This window comes from Manis pentadactyla, chromosome 7, assembly GCF_030020395.1.
Source record: "Manis pentadactyla isolate mManPen7 chromosome 7, mManPen7.hap1, whole genome shotgun sequence".
Classification (NCBI taxonomy): Eukaryota; Metazoa; Chordata; class Mammalia; order Pholidota; family Manidae; genus Manis; species Manis pentadactyla.
Genome location: NC_080025.1, coordinates 12,079,149 through 12,103,442, shown reverse-complemented (window position 1 = coordinate 12,103,442; position 24,294 = coordinate 12,079,149).

The window sequence follows — 24,294 nt, the reverse complement described above, 5'->3', positions numbered from 1 at the left end:
AAGACCAGCTATTGAGCACTTGATTTTGCAGTTTATATTCCATCAATACCGATATTAAATTACTGCATTTTAAACCTCAGAAATTACATATAAATAGATGCTCAGTTACATTGGCACAAAAGATCTACAAAAAGTTTTTACACATAATGGGGAGGAAAGGGAAGACATGATTTGGCTTAGAGCACCCACATTTAACAGCTTGAAAGCAGAATAATTTTGTCAGCATAGAAATGCTATTTCTTCACCACCAAAACTGTTGTAGGTTTTTATAGGTGTTGTTCTTACGGACTCTACAAACAGAAAGTCACAGTGTTTGGAATTTACTAAATAGTGATACTGAGCTGAGTAGGCATTTTACATTTGTCATTTCTATAGGCTATTTGGGGAGTCCTTTTAGGATATGTCTGATTTTTATCTAATGATTTTCATCAGTAATTATATTTCATACTTCTAGGAGTATCTAGTTCTGTCTTGCCTACTTACCAAAACAGATTTTGAGCCCATGTATAGGAAAGTATTTTATAAGCTAGGTGCCCTCTACATGTGAGTTACCGTCATTTTAGAGCCGACAGTAAAGGAAGCCAGCTTTGAACAGTACGAGGGCAGAGGCTGGACCGGTATGCAGGTGACAGGGTACCACCAGACTCAAGCCATCTAGACTCAAGATTAAATTAAATTAAAATCTAGATTAAAAGATGGTTGAATTTAATGATCTCTTTTCACCTTAAATATTCAGATTTTAAAACTGGTAAATCGTAGAAGTTCAAGTAGCAGTGAGGGGGAATGCTTCAAAAAATATGGTAAATTTGGCTATAAAAAGCAGTGAAGTACAGATACAGGTTCAACCTGGGGCCTCAGATATGTCATGTTAAGTGAAAGAAGCCAGGTCCCAAGCTCTGCTTTACTGTGCAATTCCATGTATGTGAAACGTTCAGAATCGGCCAGTCTATAGAGACAGAAAGTGGGTTAGTGGTTACCTGGGGCAGGGGGACTAGGGAGTAATGGCTAAAGGATATGGAGTTTCTTTTTGGGGTAATTAAAATATTCTAAAATTGTAGTGGTAGAATCACAACTGTGTATCTGCTAAAAACCAGCCCCTGAATTGTGAGGCATATTAATTATATCTCCATAAAACTGTTTTTAAAAAATCATACAGCTTTAGCAGTGTCAAGGATACACATTGGAAGTATCTCAATGGCTGTCTTTTACTGTGATGGCAGTTTCCAGTTAAAAATTAGGTGATTGTCCTCACCCCTGAAAATGATCATTGGGTGGGAAACACAAGACTCCTATCATCAACCTTTTGCCATGCTTTTACCTGCTCTTAGTGGTGTTGTTTCACTCGCTATCATTTGACAATGTAGTCTTTATTGCTGTGGCCTCTTACCTTCCAACCTGTATTTACATCTGCAGTCACTCCCACCTATCACAGCGATGGAACAGGTTTATCCTAGCAATAAACACTGATCTCGAGAAAGAGTAATTCACAGCAAAGCAATATTAACACACGCATTTGCACAGCATGTACATCAGAGAATTTTGCTCTTACAGTTCTTTGAAGTGATTAGAGGAGATATTATTATCCCCAGTCTATAAGGGAAAGAACCAAGGACCAGTGAATGTTTTGTCAAACAGCTATGAAATTGCAAATCTGGGATCAGAATTTAATTCTATCTGATATCAAAAGCCAAGCTCTTTTTTTCACATTGTGCTCTTTTACCAAAATGAGAAACAGCGACCCTTTTGGAATGCTTTGTACTTTTAAAATAAAGTTGTTATGTGAAACCCCCTAGCAATAGAAATCATCCAGAAAGCTCGGAGAGAAATTGAAACTTGAAAAATCTACCTGACAAAGGTTTAGGAAAAATTACCTAATTAAAGGATTTTTAGTTTTACAAAAAGTTTCAAAACAGACTATTTAGAGAGTTCTCACATGCTATTAAAATGTGATTCAATTTACAGAAATCAGAGGCAGTTGCTGTGTTGAAATATGAATCAGAGAACCTAAATTTTAAGTCCTACTTCTTTCCCTAAGTACATGAGTAAATTGTGAAACCTACAGGACCTTCAGTTTCCTCAATAATAGAACATGAGTTTAAAAATGATCTTTTATTCATTCATCTGTTGATTCAAACATTGATTCATTAGTTCATCAAATATATGCCCAGATGTTCTTGTAAGCAACGTAAATTCCCGTTATTCTGATGAAGAAGGACTGAAACACTGTGGTAGAATCAACTGCTGCTCGGCTCTCAGCCGTTTCCAGCCTTCTGTTCATGGCAGGGGTTGACATTTCTTTCTGCGCTCTCCGTCTCACCTCTGGCTACATTCAACATACAGGAGGTACTGACAGGAGATTAGGGAGTAGGAAGTGTGGGAAAACCAAAGTGTTTTTCCCTCAGCCTCCTTCAGTGAGATCTGCTCCTGCCAGGAAACCCCACCATGACTACCTCTGGAAATACCACCGGCATATGCTCCTTCCACTGTCTCTGCAGCCGTAGGAAACATAGCAGTTCACCATTGCTGGTATCTCAGTGCCTCTTGAACCCCTCTTTTGATGAAGAATATGACCCACAGGTCCAAGGAACTCTGCAAAACCCAAGCAAGGTTAACACTAAGAAAAATACACCAACGAGCACTATAATCCAATTGTAGAAAACCAACTATAAAGAGAAATTCTTAAAAGCAGTCAGAGCTCAAAGAAAAACAATGATGAGAAGGACTACTAACTCTTTATCAGAAACAACGAAAGCAAGACAAGGCATCTTTAAAGGGCTGAAAAAGAACTAGAGCAACATTCCTCTTAACATAGACTTCTCCACCTTGCAAAAATATTCTTCAAAATTGAAGGTGTAATAGACGCTTAAAAGAAAGAGCTGAGAAAATCAGCCACCAGCTGATCAGCCCTACAAGGGCTGTTAAAGGACATTCTTTAGGTTCTAGGAAAATTATACCAGAAGAAAACTTTAATCTGTGCAAAGGAATGATGAACAACAGAGGTGATATAAGGGTGGCCAAATGTGGAACACTCTCTTTTGTTTTTGAACTTTCTTTATAATCATAGATCTTTCAAGCAAAATTATAACAACTTATTGTGGGCTTTATAAAATACAAATGGAAAGGTATAGAAAATATAGCCCAAATGATGGGGTCAGGGGTACAGGTGGTTGGAAATGTAATGTTGTAAGTTTCTTGAATTGTGTGCAAAGTGCTATAGTATTATTGAAAGTTAGATGTGAGAAGCTAAAGATGCATATTGTAAATCTTAGAGTGCTCTAAAACACTGAAAAAAACCCAAACAAAGTTATAAAACACTAAAAATGTGAAGACCTTTATGATTCTACAAGCAATACCTGAGCAACAAAGCTATTTGCTAAAACACACTTAGGTTTGATTCAAAACTTTGATTAAATCTTGATTTTTAAAATAACCCAAATGTAAAATTATGAAGAGCACACCCATCCTTCTAATTCTCATTTGGGAAAAATACTAGGTGGGGAAAAAAAAAAAACCTAGGTAAAAACTGGAGCAACTTCAATGCCCTTCAGATAATTTACACCCATATCCTCAAAGAATCCTGGTCACTTGGCCATTTTAACTCTATTCATGGGGGTGCTTCTTCAGTTACATTATAATCTTGGGATTCCCACAGTTATTGTGTGATACTAAGCTGTCAGTCCTAGATCTGTTAGCCTGTTGAAGGTCTTTGATGTTTGCATGGCTGTGTGGGTCATATTTACGTGTTCTTGGTTGGACAGGCTTTGTTTTATTCAAGTAGAGCTCTGATTAATTTCAAAGTTCATTGTTCAGTCCACATACAATTTTTACTTCCCTCTAGCACGTTGCCATAGGGTTGGATAGTTTCTGTGTTTTTGAGAACTTAAGACCAGAAAAACGAAATGGTATTTACAGTGCTTTGCAAGAGAAATAAGTAATAATATCAAAACTACGTACGGTTTGTCTGAAATTAGCAACAAAAACCCAGAAGCTTTTGTTGCAATTCTCAGGTAATTATTCTGTTGCTCTTATAAAACTGAGTAATGCATATCTATACATTGCGATTCCTTTATGAAAGACAGTGTATCTACTTTTTAGTACTATATCTATTAGTCTCAGCATGCTTCATTCTGAAATTACCCTAAGACTTTAAAAAATATAGACTACAGTTTAGATACAACACCTCAAAAATTTGACAATATTTGACACTATTTATCATATTTTCAAGAAGTTTGTGAGTAGGAAAGGATTAACCTTGGCAACACAAAGACTTTTCAAAATGAACCCTAGGCCAATTATCATACCAAGACAGCACTCATTCATAGCAGAACAAGCACTTATTAAAAAGCTCATTCATGCTAAGTGCTGTGAGGGGCACCTTCATGCACTAAAGGCTCATATCCACATATGTAGGTTAGAATTTGTATGGAAGTATATTTGAGAGAGAATATTCAAGGTAAAAAATGTTAAAGTATTGTCGGGATGGGAGCAAGAGAGACAGAAGAAGATATATAGAGAGATCAAGTGTAAAGTGATTAATAGGGTAATTGAAAAATACTTTTACTTTAAACTTTCTGATTTGGGATTTAAATAATTAAACCAAAGGAATATGGGTCAAATAGTCATAACACAGTTAGTTTACCCTTTTGTTATCACCTTTGAGGACTACATGTTTGTTGACATCTTTAAAAATGCTGAGTATGCTTGCCATCCTCGGCTCACAAACTTGGTTAAACAATGAAGGAATGAGAAGAAAGCGAAGGACATTGAAGAAGACAGAGATGGAAGAGAAAAATATAACTTGTTCTGTCTTTTATCCCACTCACCAAGCAAGAGGCAAATATACATTAAATTTTCTTAAAAGAATAATTAATCACTAGATAGTCTTAAAGCTCTTGGTAGCTTTCAGATGTTTGTGGTTGTTATTTCAAATACGAACTAATTACTGTGTTCTTATTTACACACATGAAAATGTGCTAAAGCTATTGAATGACAAAATTATTTGATTCTAAATATTTTTTTAAAGGAAATAATTCAGGGAGCAGAATAAATGTAAGTAAATCTGTCACTTGCAATATCATAATAAAAATTGTATTTCAGAGAAATGCAAATTGAAGAGCTTTTTATATTTTTATTAATGTGAGACAACTAAAATTTTTCTTATTCTACATTTGATTAATTCGTTTATTGTTACATGTGTACTATGTCTTGAGATTGAGTACAACTCATGTATATATGTTTTGAAAACAAAGGCCCAGCATGTAACCTTATACATGCCAAAAAGCATGAATTTTTCTAAAGAGGTCCTAGGAATAGGACAGAGCACTGTTTTGAGAGTACCTACTTTTATCAGTTACATATTGTCACAAAAAAAGTGCTGCATACAAGCACCCAAAGTCAGTGGCTTCAAATGACAACCATTTATTATTTCTCACAAGTTCGTAAGGGTTGATGGATGTAGACAAGATGAAGAAGGAAGTTCTAGTTCAGCTCACATCTGTGCAGCCCGCTGAGTGTGGTCTGTCTGTTTGGATTTGGGGTCCCTGGACTGGGCTTCATTCGGTGTGTCTTTTTCCTCATGGGACCCAAGGACTGGCTGGGGCAGAAGCACAGAAGAGCAAGCAAAAACCCTCAGGGCCGTTTGAAGCCCAGGCACACTGTCAGTTCCCCCTCATCTTACTGGCTAAAGCGGGTCCTGTTTTTGAATTCAGAATCCATTATTGTTAATGAATTGCAAAGACACATGGCAAAGAGGGTGGAAACAGGGAAGGGTGAATAATTGAAGTAATTTATGAACTCTATCTAGTCTATGTTACAAATGGAAAGGCGTTTAAGACATTTGAGAGTGTGTCAACCATGAATAGTCCATTGATATTAAGAGAATCTGCTGCTCAAGGCTATAACTGGGTCCCAGTATTCAAGGCCTTCACTGCATAGGTCTTTGCTTTTTGTCTATTATTTTCACGCTGTCTTTGGAAAGAGTATCGTGTCCCATAAGTAGCATGATCACAGAACTGGATAAGGTTGCAGGGCTGGGGTTGCCATTTGTGTATTACATCTGACCACCTTATCACTGACCCACGCATCTTGTTTTCCAATGGTTGTCTCGTTACCATAATACTTCATTAAGTCTTCCTGTCTGCCAAATCTGTTGTAAACAGAAAGTACAAAAATAACCCCATCTAAAGAAAACCCTCTTTTATGGCCATTCTACCTTTCCCTCCAATTCTTCTAGGAAACAATACCTAAGAAAATAAATCAAGGGTTTGGAATTAGAAGGCAACAAAGACATGTTTTTCCTTAATAGGGTTGGCAAAATGGAAGGGCAAAGATGTGGCAAAGGGAGGGAGGTTCACGAAAAAATGGCGATTTCATTCATATTTTAGTTCCTTTCCTGTATTTATCTCGTAACAGTTTAAAAGTGCTTGCTTGCCTCTGTGACGGTCAGATCTGTTGCTTTGAATGCTCCCAGAATAAACAGCGGTTGTTAAAAAAAAAAAAAAGCAAGTGCAAAGCCATGAGTGCACACTAATTCTCTACTCACAAACTTGATCTAATTGTGCCAATAGGATGTTGTAAGAGAAATCATTTTATGAAATATATTCTCTCTTTCACTGCACACTTGATGTTCTTCATGCTTTTTTTTAGCAAATGAAATCTAAAGCTGTGTAAGCAAAGAGACTAAAATGACTATTTTGGTGCTGATTACTGCTTTCTAGGCTTTTAAATTAAAAATTCTCTACTGCAGTCATTTTCAATAGAATAAAATATCATCTATGATAGCTAAATAGTTCTATATTTAATTAGTTTTTAAACAGCCATAAATGAATGTTAAGGCTTTTTTTTTCCTTTTCTTCTGATATAAAAATGAGGTGGTAATATGAGCAAGCCATTTTAGTCACATTCTTCCAGTTAGATTTTTTATTTTCTTTCCTTCATCATCCATCTTAAAATTATTGAGCAATATGCAGTACTGAAACATGTGAATTAAAGTATTTCATTAAAATGTCAAGAAAATGTTAGCCTTAAAGGTATAGTCATATATTTATAATTCATTCAAAAGGTTCTTTTCTGCTTAAAGCTGCAAGAGGTCATCTCTAAATAATAACTAATATTTGAACAATCTATTATGGCTTGCAAAGCAATCCCACCTCTAGTTAGTTGTGGTTCAGAGAAAAGATATGGTTCAAGTTACCTAGCAAGTAAGAGGCAGAGCCCACACCCATATGTTTTGATTTTTAAACTTCATATCTCTAAAAACAGTCTGCAATCTTCATCACCTTACAAAACTCTCCACTCCTTGCATTTTTTCTCAAGTTTATATGAACTCAGTTTATACTATATACATTGGCATGGTTCCCCTCAGTTGTTCTTTGGATGGTATGTCCTGTCTTTGTAACCAATTGGGAATGTCATTGCAAGTAGAGATCTCCTGTGCTGGCTGTTTTTCTCTCTCCTGTACCCACCAGCCCTTAGCCTCTCCAGGCTCATCATATGCTCGATCACATTTGGTGACTGAATATAAAGAAACGGTTAGTCATTAGTATAATTTACAACATTTCATAATTCAAATTGATTTGAAGTTTCTTTGACTTAGTAGACTAGACTTAAGTGCATGTGTTCATCTCCCTAAACGAAGGTTTCTGCAGCAGTAAATGGCATTGAGTTTCCAGAATATACGGACAGAGCCTGACTTATGCAGGGTTTGCAGAATTTTGTTGATCCAAACTATCTTTCCTGAAACTTACTAATTTTCTCACTTTTCAATTCAGTAAAGTTCCTAAATCTCCTTCTTAAAAAATAAATTAATGTTTTTCTGTTCCGAATGTTGAAAGGCTTCCAACAGGTCCAGAAAACACAGTATTTCATCTCCTGGAGTTTCAGTGAACTTTTTTTTTTTTCTTAATAGCTCAGTGAAACTGGAGAATAATTACTTTTTCAGTTAATGTTAAACTGATGGCATTTTTAAACAGAAAGCTGGCAGCAATCTTATGTCAAGCTGTAGCACATTGAGGAGTGCTTTGGCCACTTCGCAGCTCACCTCTGAAACATCAGACTTCCTTTGTGGTGCCAAGTGCCGCATTAAGAAATAGCACAATGGAGATGGAGGGGGATGCTGGGATTTTTTTTGCTCAGGGTATAGAGTTCTCTGTCTCCACAAACTGCTCCATGAGTCCAACCTTCCAATCCTTTTATAACCAGGCAGTCCTTTCGCAAACACCCCAAAGTTCCATTTTTTCACTATTTGAAAAGTACGTCGACATAAAAATGTTAATATTAATAATCCATTAAAATGCTTTACCTTTTCTCTGGTTTGTTTAAAATTTGGGACAAATTCAGAGTCCTCTGTTGCACCTTTTGAAATGCCCTGAGAAGACCGGAAGGTGGCATTCTCCAGTAGTGAGCTAAGCATCGGTGCATGCTGTCCTGATCACTGAAATGGACCACTGCAGAGCCAACCCATACATACAGTCATGAAGATACTTCAGTCAGTACACATCTGAAAACAGACTTTTTGTTTTGAATGAGCAAAGCTCTGTGATGAATACTGTGGGGCACATCTAGGAAAGACGAAACAGTTGGGGTTATGACAGCTGCATAAGTAACGATAGTTTATTTAGGGTGGAAAGTATTAAGTTTGAGAGTAGATGTATAGATAAAATGCTTTGTATATGGAAAAGAAGGAGAGACAATTTCCTGTTTGAAGAGGCTGAGAGTTAATGAGGGAGGGGCAGGGGCAGAGCCAGAAGCCCTGGGTCAGAAGGGGATGTGATGTGGCGCGGGTTGGATTTCTACCAGAGACAGACACGCAGGAGATGAGCAATCCAAACTGAGAGAGATGGATTCTAAGCTGTAAGTGCAGGGTCAGGAATCAAGACGGGAGTCGCAGAGTTGGGAGTTCAGAGCTGGGAAGACCAGAATGAGGAAGGAGAGGATTAGAATGAGACCAGTTTGGAACTGCACCACGGTGGATGACAGAGAAAGAACCATAAACAGTTGAGTGGTGTCCATGGGACACGGAACTTGAGGTGCTTGGCTTGGGCTCGCCGCTTTATGGGGCAGGAGAACCACATGGAGGAGACGCTGTACAAGCAGGAAAAGGCGGTGCCCAATTTTGCCGGCACTGATGGCCGTGTGTGTGTGTGTGTCTGTGTTTGAAGGACTAGATGGCCGTTACAGATGACATGATTGCCACCATATTTACTGGTGGAGTGAGGCTTTCTGTGATCTAGAAAGTAGCTAACAGATGAATATATCATTCAAAATCTAAATATTGCTTTAAGCCTTAAATTATCCATAACCGTTAGGTTGAGGTAATCAACTGAATAATAGTTTTTTAGTCCTAACTTTAACTGAGTAAATGCAATTATAGTGGGCATAGTTTCTCTCTATACATAAAAGAGGCAGTAAGAAAATTGGCATACTTTGGCCTTGATTCTGTTCTCTTTTTTAAGAACTTTGTTTCTCTACATTTTGCATACCATAAAGTTCCCCCATTTCAGGTATACAACTCAATGGCTTTTGGTCACTTTGACAATTAGTGCTAACATTACCATAAGTCAGTGTTAGCACATTTTCATGTAGCACCTAAGATCCCTCCTGCCAATGTATAGTCAATCCTTTTTCCTGCCGTCAGCCCTGGCAACCACTAGTCTACTGTCTATCTTCATAAATTTGCCCTTTCTGGACATTTCATATAAATGGAATCATAAGTCTATGGTCTTTTGTGTCTGGCTGCTTTCACATAGCATTGTTTCTGAGGTTTGTGTATGAATGTAGCATGTGTTCATAGTTGATTCTTTTCTATTATCCAATAGCATTTCATCACATGGATATATTACATTTCTCTTTCCACTCACCAATTGATGGAGATTTAGGTTGTTTCCGGATCTTTGTTATTATGACCAATGCTGCTATGAACGTTTACATGCAAGGCTTTGTGGGATTGATGTTTCATTTCTCTTGGAAAGACACTGAAGAGTAGAATTGCCATGTGATGTGCTAGTTTTGTGTTCAACATTTTGAGATGATGCCAATGTTTTAAAAATGTTTTTCAGAGTGGTTGCAGAGGTCCTGTTCAGTTAAAGTTGATGATGAGGACAGGAACTGCTAATTCCTTCTTGTACTGGCTGTTTGTTTTATCAATGCACCAGGATTATGTAAGATTACGTATCTATTCTTCCCACTCAGTTATCACAAAAATTCCATGTAGTAGACACCAATACGATTATTCCCAGATATATGTACAGTGCTTTCATTGTGTTCATCATTTTAATTGCTTCAACATTGGTAGCCTTGAATTTAACAAGCATACCTAGTCCATCAAGGGAAAGGATTCCATGTGGTCTAAGAGAAAACAGAGAAGTAGCAATATTTGTTGATAGTAGTAGGGAAGGTAATATATTAACAACTCTAAAATCATGTATGGATGGATTGAATGAGATGAATGAAGAGGCATATTTCTTTCTGGGGTTTTGGCACATTTATGTAGGAAATGCACAGTTTAGAAGATGAGGAATCAGATTGGTGCCTGAGGTGTTTCCCATGATTGGTACTGTGCCAAACTGATGGTGACTCCAACTTAGCTCATACCAGCCCTGTAGATAAGTAGATGGCTTCTTCCAGGGCAAAGGCTAGTGCTATTTATTGTTTTATTCCTGATGACTAGATCATAATGAGGGCAGAATATATATTTTGGTTGATCAAATGTGGCAACAAATACACACTTTCCAGAAATATCCTTAGCGGTATTAGCGTTAGATGATTGTGAGTACCTACCACAAAGAAGCAGGAACACCCAAAGCGCAGGATGGGTAGGTAAGTCATGATTGCTTAAACTCTAAATCCGTTCTAGCAAGGTAACCTCCCTCCCCACTGTGCTTTAAATTAACCATTATAAATTTCCTCCCAAGGCCACACTAAATCTCTGGGGGATACTTTTATTGCATGCAGCCACTTGTACTTGATCTCATAGAAGAACCTAAGTTAAAGATGATCCAGCCATGTGGAACTCAAGGGTTTGCCAAGCTTATGTTGGGAGGAAAAAAGAAGGCACACCCCAACTGTGTGTGTTTCAGTAAATGAAACAAAATAGCATCTAGATAAAGCATCAGTTTTCATGTCAGTTAAGATTTAGGGCTTAGATCCTAACAGCTTCTCCAATATTTATTTTTTATAAAGGAGATTTAACTTAATAAATACTTAATATTTTTCTCTCTTTTTCTAATCAACTTTGAATGAAGACAGATAAACAAAGGCAGATAAATAATGAAAGCAAAGATGTGGACTGATTAATGACATTGACATCTTGATGAAAGCTGGGGTGAATCCAGTGGTGGAGAGACAGCACATGACTGACATTTTCACGCACTTGCTCAGGGAACAACCTGGCAACACCCATCCAGAGCCTCAAAAATCCTTGGGTCTATTGACTAGGTAATCCCTCTTCGTGAAATTTAACCTAAGAATGTAAAGGTAAATGTAGGAGATGTGAAAATACTAGGGGAAAAGCTATCTGCAGAAAAATATTAATCACAGGCTCTTCTTTCCATTGTTTAGGCACTAGAAACAACTTACTAAGACACCAGTCAGGAGTGATTGCGTATATATCAAGTGACCCATTTAGTGGTATATAAAATAGTCATTAATAATGCTGGTGATTACAATTATGTAGCACACAGGAGAGCAGTCATGAGAAAATACATGAAATTGATATGAAATATTAATACCTTTTGAGATATATATTTATTTCTAAAAATATATTGAGAAAAAAAATTATCCCAAAATACTAACAAAAGAACACTTGCTCTTTTATGTTTTCTAGTTCCTGTATGTGGTTATGTTATATAAAGGGGAAAAAAATGAAAATAAAATTAGTCATTAAACTTTTTAATTTTAGTTAAAAATATTTAATTTTAATAGATTCTTTAGCTGTAAGTAAAATGTACTGATTGTTAGCCATGTGCTACATAGGTTTCTATTATCATATTGTTTAGTTCTATTATGTTTCATAGTACAGATTCAGTTCTTACCTTCGTTTTATTAAGTGGGAAATTGTGGCTTATGAGAGTCCATTGTGTTAATAAAATAAGGAGGTAAATACAGCATTGCGTAAAATCCCACTCCTGGCCAATTCCCACCAAAGCATAACCTCTTAACCCATGTGCTTGTCCGCCTCTAAACTGGAACTGGGGATTGGGCCATCAACTCAAGACCCTACAGATAGAGCATCTGAAAAGAAAAGAAATGTGCATTGCTTCTAGATTTTGGTTTTGCATAAACAGAATTATCATGTCCGAGTTTTTCACTTGTAGTCAGGACACTGGGCAACACAAAGTCAGATGTGTGGTATCGGAAGTTGGAGCAAGCAAAAGATTTTGGCATGTTTCTTCGTGAATAGTTTTACTTGCCTACCTAACTCACCTCTACACCACAATCCAGGTCCTGCCCCATCTTGGGCAAGGGAGTAGCTGCTGGCTGTGTTTGGTGTCCAGGACAACTTTCCGTCTTCCAAAGAGGAGAGTTTTTGGAAATGTGCAGTCTGTACACAAGGAAACAGGGGCTTCAGTTACGACTGTAGCCCCCACCCTGAATCCAGGGTTAGTGAGAGCTGGATTGTATGCAACCTTTCCAATAGAATTTTCAAGGAGTGGGCAGGTGGTATTCCTTTTTCTTTCCTTAAGATTGTCTGACTCACCCTGTCTGGTCAGGTAAGGCCATCCTCTAAAAACAACTCTGAATGAGAATTACAGTAACACTTTTTGTCTGACAGCAACGAGATTTCCCGAGCCAGTGTGTTTAGACTGGAGATGAGCCTAAAGCAGTTTTACACTAGAGCAGTTGAGTTTGTCTCAAAAAAATATTTGTTTGTACGGACTGTTTGGAATTTGAATGGGGAGTTGGAGGATCCAGCTGGTGGCTGTGAAGTGTGACAGTGTTTATTTCAGTTAGATGGCTAAAAAAGGGAGTATCGATTCCGGGAAAGAGCCTCTTTTCATTTGAAATGTCTGTACTTTCAGTCTCTGCATGACGCTCCTACTCTCTCCTTTAGAGCGGATTTGACACTTTTGGTTTCAGAGCAAAAACAAGAAGAGAATCCACTGTGATGTCTACTACTGCCTTCTTGTTACATGGCACAGTAGCTAAGCATGCCTCATGGAATTATAGGAAGAGAGCCGCAGTTTCCATGTTGTTTGCAACAGGTTATAATGGAGCCCAAAGGTACCTTGACATGTTCGGATCTGTCTAATTTAGAAAAATGAAGAACTGAGTAGATCTGGGTGGAATGACTTGCAGAACTGGCATCTTCGGGTCACAGTGTGGGACTCCATGGGGAATAAAAACACATCCTTTCTTCCATATGCCTGACTCAACCTTCTCCTTGAGTTGCTAGAATTTCACCCAGGAAAGGAGTTTTTGGTCTTAATCTCCAAATTCATATATTCCATGGTCCGACTGCCCCAAAAGAGGAGCAATTTCTAACAATTTATGCAGCAATAAATGAATCATCCTATTGCAGTGAGACAAATGGCCCTTAATCATGGAATTTTTGTTGCATCCTTCATGAATATTGATTACCTTCATGATTATAATTATGTGATCTGTTACAGTAAATTTTTAAGTAAACACTGCTACACCTGCCTGCAACCAGAGGAAGGTTTGAAGTCAGCTCAGCCACTAAAGTTCTCTTTCTGACCTTCCTCAATCTCAACTGCTTTTTGTTTAAAAGGGATGTTAAATGAACATTAAACATTTCACAAAACTTGCTTTCTGTGATCAATAATTTATTTCTTGTTAGAATGGTTTTTTCAGGCTAATTAAGATGAATTGTTTGTAATGAACAGAAACTTGGCATTCATAGATTGGTTTGAGGTCTGAATTCTAAATGACTAAAAGAATAGGAACCTTGAAATTAGAAAATGGTTGCTTATTCTGCAATTTGCTGGTCAAAGACAGTACATATTCATGATTCCAATTACCCCACATATTTAGGTTATGTTTTTCTAAAACAATGCTGATATTTAAAACAAAACTTACTGGCTAATTAAAGGTTTAAAAAAAATCTAAACAGATCAGGGTTTCAATCTGAGTACATCTTGAAGGATTAGCACTTTCCCCTGAATTTTGTTGGTTGGCTTTCTTCAGAAATCTGTTTCTTTCCTTTTATTTTCTACTTTCAGATTTTCTTCACTTCTTCAATTATTAGTCTAAATGCCATTTTGAAGGGAAAGAATGTTCAGCTGACCAAACTGAGTGACCCTGGTTACGTAGCCTGTTTTTCTCTTCTGTAAAGGCATAGGGTTGAACTAGAGGATCTTTTAAGACCCTCTTCAGCTATTTCAAATTCCAACTAGTTTTTCTTCATTCTCATGTGTTCTCATTGTACTTCTATGCCCGGGAGTTGCTTCCATGCCCAGGTTTTCTATGAAGATCTAGCCCAGTGGTCCTCAGGCCACATTACGAGCAAAAACACAGGGGGTGAGGCATCAGCCCATCAGCCTTCTGATCCGTGGCCCCATCCTGGTCCTCAGGTTTAGTAAGTGCAGGGCGGCCTTAGGAATCTCTGTGTACAGAGAGCTCCTATATTAATTCTGTGGCAGATGTCCTTTGGACCAAATGGTTTGATTGTTTACTAGTTTATTTAATAAAACACCCTTTAGTTGCAGATTGTGCAAAGCCCAGCTCACTTTGTGCTCATCATCATCTATCACAAGTGGACAAAACTTAATTAATATCAAAATTCAGGTTTTAGAGAATTCTGCTTCATCAAAATGTCTCTTTTTCTTGAAATAGGTTTTTATAAAGAAATATAAAATGTAGAGGATATTGAGACAAGAAATAAAACTTCAATTCTAACTACCAGAAAAATCATTTCTCATTCTCTGGAGAAAACCATGGTTCAGATCTAAGATTCCATGGTTTAAATTAAGATGGCTGATGAATTGGAAGCACAGTTATTTTAAACCATCAAAAATGAACTGGACTATTTTGTTTACATCATATCACATTGCATTCTGAAGCGCCTTGAGATTTCTGAAGTTGAGCTCCTTGGGTTTACTACATGTCAGCACATCTCGTGTTTCTTGCTGCCCTGCGGAGAACTAAGTGAACTTGGCAGCCTACGAGTGAGTGAGGCTCGTGGTAGATGCTTCTGTGCCTTGTCTAGGCAGGTTGTCTCTGTGGCCACTTCTGTGTTTATCTCTCCTTCACTGTTTTCTGTAGGAAACCCACTACCATCAGCAGTCTCCTGACTTTACAGACTTCCACTGAGGATTTGAAGAGATAGGGAAGGACCATGTGTCAGAGAGTCTTCTGACTTCTTCTCTCTACCCACCTCTCCACTGGTCTCTCTAACCATTTTTTTTTTTTAATCTTTAAAGTAGAAATTGCTGTCTTGATTCAGATAAGAGAATATCCCTAATACATCCCTTCTTTTTATCAAGACAACCTTAGTGCTGCCCAAAAGAAAGTCAGATGAATATTTCTCCTCCCTCACCTTGTTACCTGTGGAGCCCTAGCCATGTTAACAGATATTCCATGTAAAGAGTTTAGAATGCTATTTCTTACTTGTGTTATTCTAAAACTTTTCAAGCCTTTTAATGGGCTATTGAACTGTAAGCATTTCCATGAATGAGGATTAAGAACTATAATAATCTGCTTTGACCACATGTATGAAATCTTTTTTTCCCTAACATCTTTTGTATGTTGGCATCTCATGGAGCAGTTTTAAAACTTCTCTTAGGAAAGAGGGCACTGATTTCCCATTGTACACTGATGGCGAATGTGAACCAGAATGGATATAGGAGGCACAGCCTGGCCTGGTGGGGCTGCACTTGAGTTTCAGGCAAAGGTGTGGCCAGAAGGTGAAACAGGACATTTTTACACACATTTGTACTTTGTAATCTGCAGTTTTCTCACTGGGATTCCAACCTTTGTGAATATGAGGGTCCCTCTTTCAGATCAAAATTTTGAGTTTTCCTACATGATCAAATTACTATATTTTTAAAATAATGTATGTATTGAGAAAATATGTAGTAGTAAAAAGCTACTATGATAAAACAGTGAGCTACAACTACATACATAAGAATGGCTAAAATCCAGCACACTTACACCACCAACTGATAGCAAAGATTTGGAGCAACAGGAATTTTCATTCATTGCTGGTGGGAATGCAAAAAGGTACAGGTGCTTTGGAAGTAGTTACAAGATTAAACATTTCCTTATGAAATTAAGCAGACTCTTGCCATATGATCCAGTAATCACAGTCTTTGGTATTTACCCAAATAAATTGAAAACTTCTGTCTGTGCACACAGAAATCTGCCTACAGATATTCATGGCGGCATTATTCATGATTGTCAAAACTTAGAAGCAATCAAGATGTCCTTCAGTAGGTGAATGGATAAAGAAATGGTGGTGTTTCCCGACAATGGAATATTATTCAGCAAGAAAAAGAAGTGAACTATCAAGCCATGAAACTTAATCACATATGACTAAGTGAACGAAGCAGTCTGAAAAGGCCACATAGTGGAGGATTTCAATTACATGACATTCTGGAAAAGGCCAAATTATGGAGTCAGCAAAAACATCAGTGGTTGTCAGGTGTTCAGAGGAAGGAGGGATGATTCAACAGAGCACAGAGGATTTTTAGAGCAGCAGAACGCTGTAGGATACTACAAATGGTCGATGCACATCACTGTGGATTTGTCCAAAGCCATAGAATGTCTAACACCAAGAATGAACGCTAACGTGAATTCTAGACTTTGGGTGGTAATGATGTGTCAGTGTAGGTTCATCGATGATACCTCTAGTGCAGGCTGTTGCCATGCCATGGGGGAAGCCATGCATGTTGTGGAAGCAGAGGATATGTGGGAACTCTCTGTACTTGCTGTGAAACTAGAACTGCTCCAAGAAAATCATTAACAATTAAGTCACCAAAAAATACACTTACCATATGATCCAGCAATCATATTCTTGGGCATTTATCCCAGAGAAATAAAACCTTTTGTACACAACACACATCACATACACGCAAACCACTGTGATCTTAGCAACCCATATGAGTTTCTTTACAGTCAGGTAGTTCAGGATAGCAGCTTGTGATTAGTTTAAAAATAGAGCTTAGTGTGGCTGTAGAATAGGGGACCCTTGGAGGTGGTTGGGGACTGGCAGATTGGGAGCCATTGCCTTATGGTAAAATGGCCTAATTTGGAGCTTTTGAGATTCTAGCATCAAAGTCTCCATCTTGCGCAGGTTATTTGCACTCCATATAAATACCATTTGGAGTTGCTGTACACGTCTGCTCCTTGCATGTTGATTATTTTCAGCCAAATTCTTCAAGGTAGGAGCCTGATGCGTGGAATCAGCATAGATACCAGCACCAAGCACACGTGGCACATCTCTCTTGGGCTCCCTATTTTCAAAATTGAGGATAGGAAGTGTGGACCCAGGCCTTTCCTCAGCATCTCAGTCTCTGCTCACTTGGCTTCATGTAGTTCACAACTGCAAAACAATTTGTCTAAGAAGTTCTTTTTAGTGACTTACACATTACTTGAAATAATTTGGTTGAGGTCTTTGCTACTTTGGGACTTACTTATTTGTGGTCAGGCTTTGTAGCTGCTTAGTCACTTAATGAACATTTCATTTAATATATATTAGCATCCATTTATTGATCTCATTATCGTATTTGTAATTAAGATACCCTTTCTTGAGTACCTGCTATGTGCCAGGAAACTGTGTTGGTGGTTTATATATATATTACTATATAATATATTATTAATCTCACAATAACCCTGCAAAACAGGTATGGTACCACTTACAGACAATAGGATTGTAGGACTCAAAAAGGACAAGAAATTGGGTGATGATGACAGAACTCATAAATAGGCAGAACTGTGGTTGGAACCCAAGTCTACCCAACATTTAAATACAGAGATGATGATATGAAGATTAATTTCCATAGCTTAGACAGGGCTAATTCTTTCACAGCCTAACATTGTAACACCTAGTGGTTAAGAGCCTCATCTCTAGACCACACTGCCAGGATCGGAGTCTTGGTTACACTACTTGCATGCTATGTGAACCTGTGCAAGCCACTAGTATGTTGTACTTGCATTACCGATCTAAGATGGAATATAGTATACTTATATTTTGAAATTATTGCAAGAATCAAATGAATTAAAATATTTTAATATGTTTAGAACAATGGCTAGAATATAGTAAGCACTTAATCTGTATTATTATTATTATTCAATATCAAATAAACATTTCAGGGAATATTACTACAATGCAACTGTTATAGAATGTTTACAAGTTTTCGATGCTAATGGCCACTGCTTGAAATTCTGACTGGCCAATCTTCTCCATTCAGTGTGGGATTCACTGGAACCCAGAGGTTCCTGCCCATCACTAGTCTGATTGGATTCATCGCTGAACACCTCTATCAGCAGCCTCAGGGTGTTGGCTGGCCACCATATCCCTGATTGTAGAGATGGCATACTCTTGAAAGACGTTTAAAATGAAGGCTGTGGAACCAAGAATTTCTATTTTTGAAAATCCCATGAAGCATAAACTGCACAACATCCTTTTATTGCAGAGAATATGAGATATTTCTTATCTGTGTGTTGATAATATTGGTACCTGGGATAACTTAGGGTCAGTGTTGATAAGGACTCAAGGTATTATAAAGTAGGTTTAGAAATGTATTTGTGAGTCCTGATATTCTATAAGAAAAATATCTTAAAACGTCAAGGCTGCTCTGTGTTAGGTTACATAGTTTGAAATTGCATTTGTTTTAGAAACATCAACTCTGCTGACATCAGATACATTTCTCCCTGAAAGGAGAATTGAAAACAACATTATAAAACCGTTAACCAGAGCGAGATGCTATATTTTTGACACAAACTGATGTTCATTCCCTGGGACTGACATGATTATATTCAGCATCTCACATAAAAAATATACTCATTTGTACACATAAAAAAAATGTATAACTTGTTTGTAGCAGCATCTGATACACAAACTCTTTCCTTCATTGATCTTTTAAGATCAACATTTACATTTCTAAAACTGTGTTTTCAAACCATGACTGTTTACCCTGGGTTTGTACTCTTCTTTGATGTTAAAAGAACCTTTTTGTTTTTCTAACAGATGCATGGAAATACACAACTAGAGCTGAGCTCCAACTCTGTCATCAAAGGAGATGACTTTGACCTAGGCTTGATCTAGTGGGCCTGGTGTGAATAACATCATACGGGATGTTTCATTTCATGGCAGGTCAGGAGTAGCAATATGTAGGAGCAAAACGAAGATCTTAGGCATATTGAGGTAGGACAGGGCTATGGGACAAGCATCATGGTTAATCTTTCCTGCCTATGATGAAAAATGCCGAGATATAAATAGTATAGTAAGAACAGGAGGGACTCCATCATAAGGCTAAGATTCCATTTAAAAATCAAAACTAAACAGGTAGTTAGGAGATAAGACTCCTAACATATTTTATGGTAATCAACCAATAGCCTATTCTATCTTAAGGCAGGCAAATAGTCCTAAATGGTATGTCCCCACTGCTTGAGGGTAACCATTATCTTGGAGAAGAACAGGATCAAGAAATCTCTTGTGCTAAGTTTACCTTACAGAATATGTAGAGGGCAGACGATGGATGGTGACACGATGTCAGTCACCTAGAGACAGACACCATGAGACCACAGGTCAAGCCTGCATAGCCCCACTCCCACCCCTGCTCTATGCCCCATTCTTGAAAGACTTAAAAGACAGAATCCTAAGCCCTTAAGTACACCTCCCTTCTGAGGTTTCCTACACTCCCCTTTCTTTGAGTGTGTACTTTTTGCCTTAAAAAAAGCCTTCTTGCTGCTCAGCTTACTGTATTTTCTCTAGTGGTAACCATCTTTGTTACTTTGCTATTTCATTCAGTTTTCTAGATGTAAGCACTAATCTTCTCTCTGTTCTACTTTAGACAAGTAGGGAAGGCTTCTAATTTGGGCCTGCAAATTAATTTCACCAGGGTGACCCAGACAAGACTGCAGCTGTACATTCATGCTCTTTAGTAGCCTGCCTGAAAATTTCCTTTATTTGTTTTGGGAAGTTCTCAGAACATATTCACCACCCCATCCAATGCTCTTTTGCTCCCCCAATCCTTGGGAGGTAAGATCTTAGTTCCCACACCATGTAGATTCAAGTGGACACTGGCTGCCAGGTGAGTCTGGCTTCAGGAGTCGGCAAGGGATCTGCCCTGTGCTGAGCAGAAGTTCAGTGAACTTTTCCTCTCCTCCCTCTGCTCTTCCTTGGTCTCTGCTGCCTGCAAGGCAGCTGCCATTCCCTGCTACTCTCGCTTTAACGAGTTCCTTCCTTACCTACTCTGGTCCAACCTGTTCAAGAATTCTTTCTCAGTCAGAGTCAAGAACCCTCCCCATCGAAGTTGAGGTTTTATCCAGTGCACAGGGAAAGGACTCCCAGACACAGCTGCCTGACAACAATATGCCCTAGAATACTCTTTTATAACCAACTTGTAATTTTTTTAAAAAACAGAAGTGTACAAGTAATTTGGCAAGAATATTCCAGATGCTTAGATAAACAGTTGCCACAAATAAGCCTTAGTTATTTCATCTCTTTGTGTGGGACAGAACAAATGTGCTATGTGAGATGTGTTTAATTATGGAAACAGTAAAAGAAGATAAAGAATTCTTGAACTAAAAAAACACGCCACAAGAACGTATCAGGTGAGGGCTTGCAAGAGATGCAGACAGAATTCTTCTGGTTTTTTTTTGCTCCCAGACCCCCTGCAGCAAGGCTTCCATCAGAAAAGGAATGTGCATCTCATTAAAAATTGTAGTCTTGAATATGTTGTAAATCTTTGATTTCCAACTCAAGAATGTAGTCCTCCTGCAGCCTGACAGAGACAGTCAAAGGCAGCAGGGTTTTTTTCTTAAGTTTATTGAGTCTGCTGTGTCTGTACTTTTATTCTTACAATGAAAGAAAATGATGCCAAGGGTGTTTAAAAATGTAATAGATGCTTCCTCCAAGAAATTAACATAATACATTTGGGAAAAGGTGCAGTGCACACTGAAATTGTTAACTATCACATTGTAAACTCAAAAAACTAGAGGAGCATGGCTGGAAAATGTGAATTTAAATAATATTTGGTGAGTGGCTATAGCATTTTGTGGAAATTTCTGAATAGACTAATCGAATCAATTAAATAGAGTATGAAGCATATTTTTATTCTGTTGGCTTCTGAGTTGGCTAAATATGAAGTAGAGATTTGTCATAAAAACAAAAGAGTACAATTAATATATACATGTCATCAGTAATAAATGCATCTTACAACAACAAAATAGTGCAAGACAAGTACTAAAATATTGGGTAACAAATTCAGGAAATTGTTTGCCTATATTCTGAAAAGAATTGGTGGGCTGAATCTGTTTCTTAGGGCTTATTCCAAAGGTGTCCACCAAATGAAGAAATTCACAAAGGGAATCGCACAGGGGCCCGAACAGAACAATCAGTTGATTCATCTACTCCTGCCCCACTTCCTCTAGAATATCTTCAAGTCTTGCCAATTAGGCTGCAAAGGAAACAGACACATATGTGTGGTCCAATTGGAGGACTGACAAAGTACTGATGGGTAAATCATGTTCCAAATTTTGCCAAAGCCATATCTGTTAGTAATTCTATTATAATCCTTTAGAACATTTAAAAAAAAAATCCAGAATAGTGAATCGACTATTTAGTGCCAGTCTGAAAACTCTTTAGTACCATTTTGCCACTAGATAAATACAGAAATTGAAAGTTAGTGTTTAGAATATGTTATAGCAACTTAACAAGATAGTTCTGTTTGTTGATTCTAATAATAAAATAGGGGATGTATTTTGTATTCTTTTCAGAATGTCCATTTTCTAGTAGTTCAGCTCATTTCTTTTAACAAAGTATTGGTTCATCCACAAAGTGGGCAAAAAAAAAGTGATTCATTACCATAGATAGATGAGACATCTAAGTTTGGATTACAGCTATGTGAAGTCAACTGGATTGAGCAGGGGTCTAAAAACTACAATCTGCTGTGGACTGATCCAGTCCACTGCCTGTTTTTTTTTTTTTTTTTAATAGGCCAACAAAGGAATCTGACTTTACCTATGAATATTTGCAGTTGATTTGATGATAGGGAATACTAACTTTCAGTGTCAACTAAGCAAAATATTATCATTCTCTAAGAAAAAAAATCTGTTCTTCTCATTAGTGGATATATGTTACAAAAGTGTATATTCAATTTTTATTTTATTCTGAATTTCAACAAGAAAAAATTGTGGAAATTTGTTTTCTCCTTTCATTACATATTACGCATGATATCCTTGATCTTTCCTCTTGGTCCACGAAGCATAAAGTATTTACAGTCTGGTCCTTTCAAGAAGAAGTTTGTCAACCACTGTGACAGAGACATGCTTCTCAACTCGTAAGAGTTCTTACCAGTGCAAAAAAATACGTGTTCTTCAAGCTCACACATAAATGTTCACATATATACATAGTAATGTAATTCACATACATACAGATATAATTGTAAACAACTCCAAATTTTCAAAACATTTTATTTTCATGTTTTTATGTACATACTTGTATCAAAAAATAATACATGAAAGTTCTTTTTTAAAAAATTTGAGAAGAGTATCAAATGAAAGCTGGAAGACTCCCTTCATTCTCTTTCCAAAACAAATCCAACTCTCTTGAGAAAGCTTTGAACCATTTCTCTTTTAAATTGTCCCAGTGGTTATCGCCGTAATTCTAAGCAACATGCTTCTTCACAATTGATCAGTGTTAGCTATTACCTCTTAATTCCCTTCTGTGCAAGAGGGAGACTCAGCTCACTTAACACTATCTGCTTTCCTTCTCTCTCTTCTTAAATTAAGGAAAATTATGATTTTAGTTCTTCCATTGATATCACTGTACTTTTAAATAATGCACATAAATGTTTAGATTTTTTTCCCCAGCAACTTTAAACTTCTTTTGATGTCCCAGTTTTTTAAGGCATCTATTTTTCCCTGTATGTTTCTTCTCAGATTCTTTCTCTCACCTTCTATTAGCTGTATCTTTAATAGGCAAGATTGATAACATTGCACCCAGATTTGTTAATGTATTAAAACTTTTTTAAAGCCAGTTTTAACATTTGAAAACAAATACATGGCTTTTGCTTCTTCTCCATATTCTTGGTATAGTACTTGCTTCAAGGATAGGCTTACAATTCAAGTTAGTTCAGTATGACTCAATCCTAGGACTTTTGTTATAACTAGTGGAAAAGAGACACTTTCATTTGTCCCAGACTTCTTCAAAAACTTCTAGTAGATGTTTATATTGGACTGTCTGGATCTAGCCTTCATTTCTCCTGCTTTCTCTCATGTTATCTTTTTGCCTTTTTATTCTATATTCTTGGAAATTTCCTGTACTTTTTTTTTTCCAGATAACTAATATCATCTTTAGCTCATTGAGTAATTTATCTGACAATCTTAGTATTAATTCCTAGCACCTTTCTCTTATTTTCTCATGGCTCTTTTCTCATAGCAACCTCTTCTTATTTTATGGTTGTACATGTTCTTAAATCCCCTAAGAAATTAGAACTGTTGAAAGTTCTTTCCTGATTTTTACACTGTTATTTCTGTGTCTCCTAGGATCAGTTGTCTTCATTATCTTTAATAGTGTTTCTCTTTCATTATCCTGTTGTCACAAATATCTGGTGTCCTCAGAATCTGGACTGTAGTATTGTCTCCTGTAGTCCCTTCTACCATCTTTCTGGTCAATGGAACATCACAGCAAGGATTTGCCAAGCTGGGGCAGAGACTGTGTGAGACAAGGGGAGAAAACCCTCCCAGGGAAGGCTCCTTCGAAGCATCCACAAATCAGAGGGCATTTCTGAGACAGTGGGAGCAAAGAAATTCCTCACTCTGACTTCACATAAACAGTGGATTCTATTTGGATGCATTTCAGTGAAAAGAAGATGTAGGGAAAATGCAAAGGTCTGATGAACATCATACTTGCCTGAAACATAATGACCGCCCAAACAGTCTGACTTTCTTGATAGATTTTCCACTCTGGACAGCCGGACACGTTCAGATGCAACAGAAGAGCTGGGACCCACAGATCAATTTTTTATTCTGACAGCACAGGGATGTTGATTATTCTAGGTAGACTGGACCAAGCCTACTGAAAGACTCAGTATGTGCAACACTTAATACAGAATGACACTTCTCAACACAGAAGAAGATAGAGCACTCCAAATACACTGCACATACTCTGGA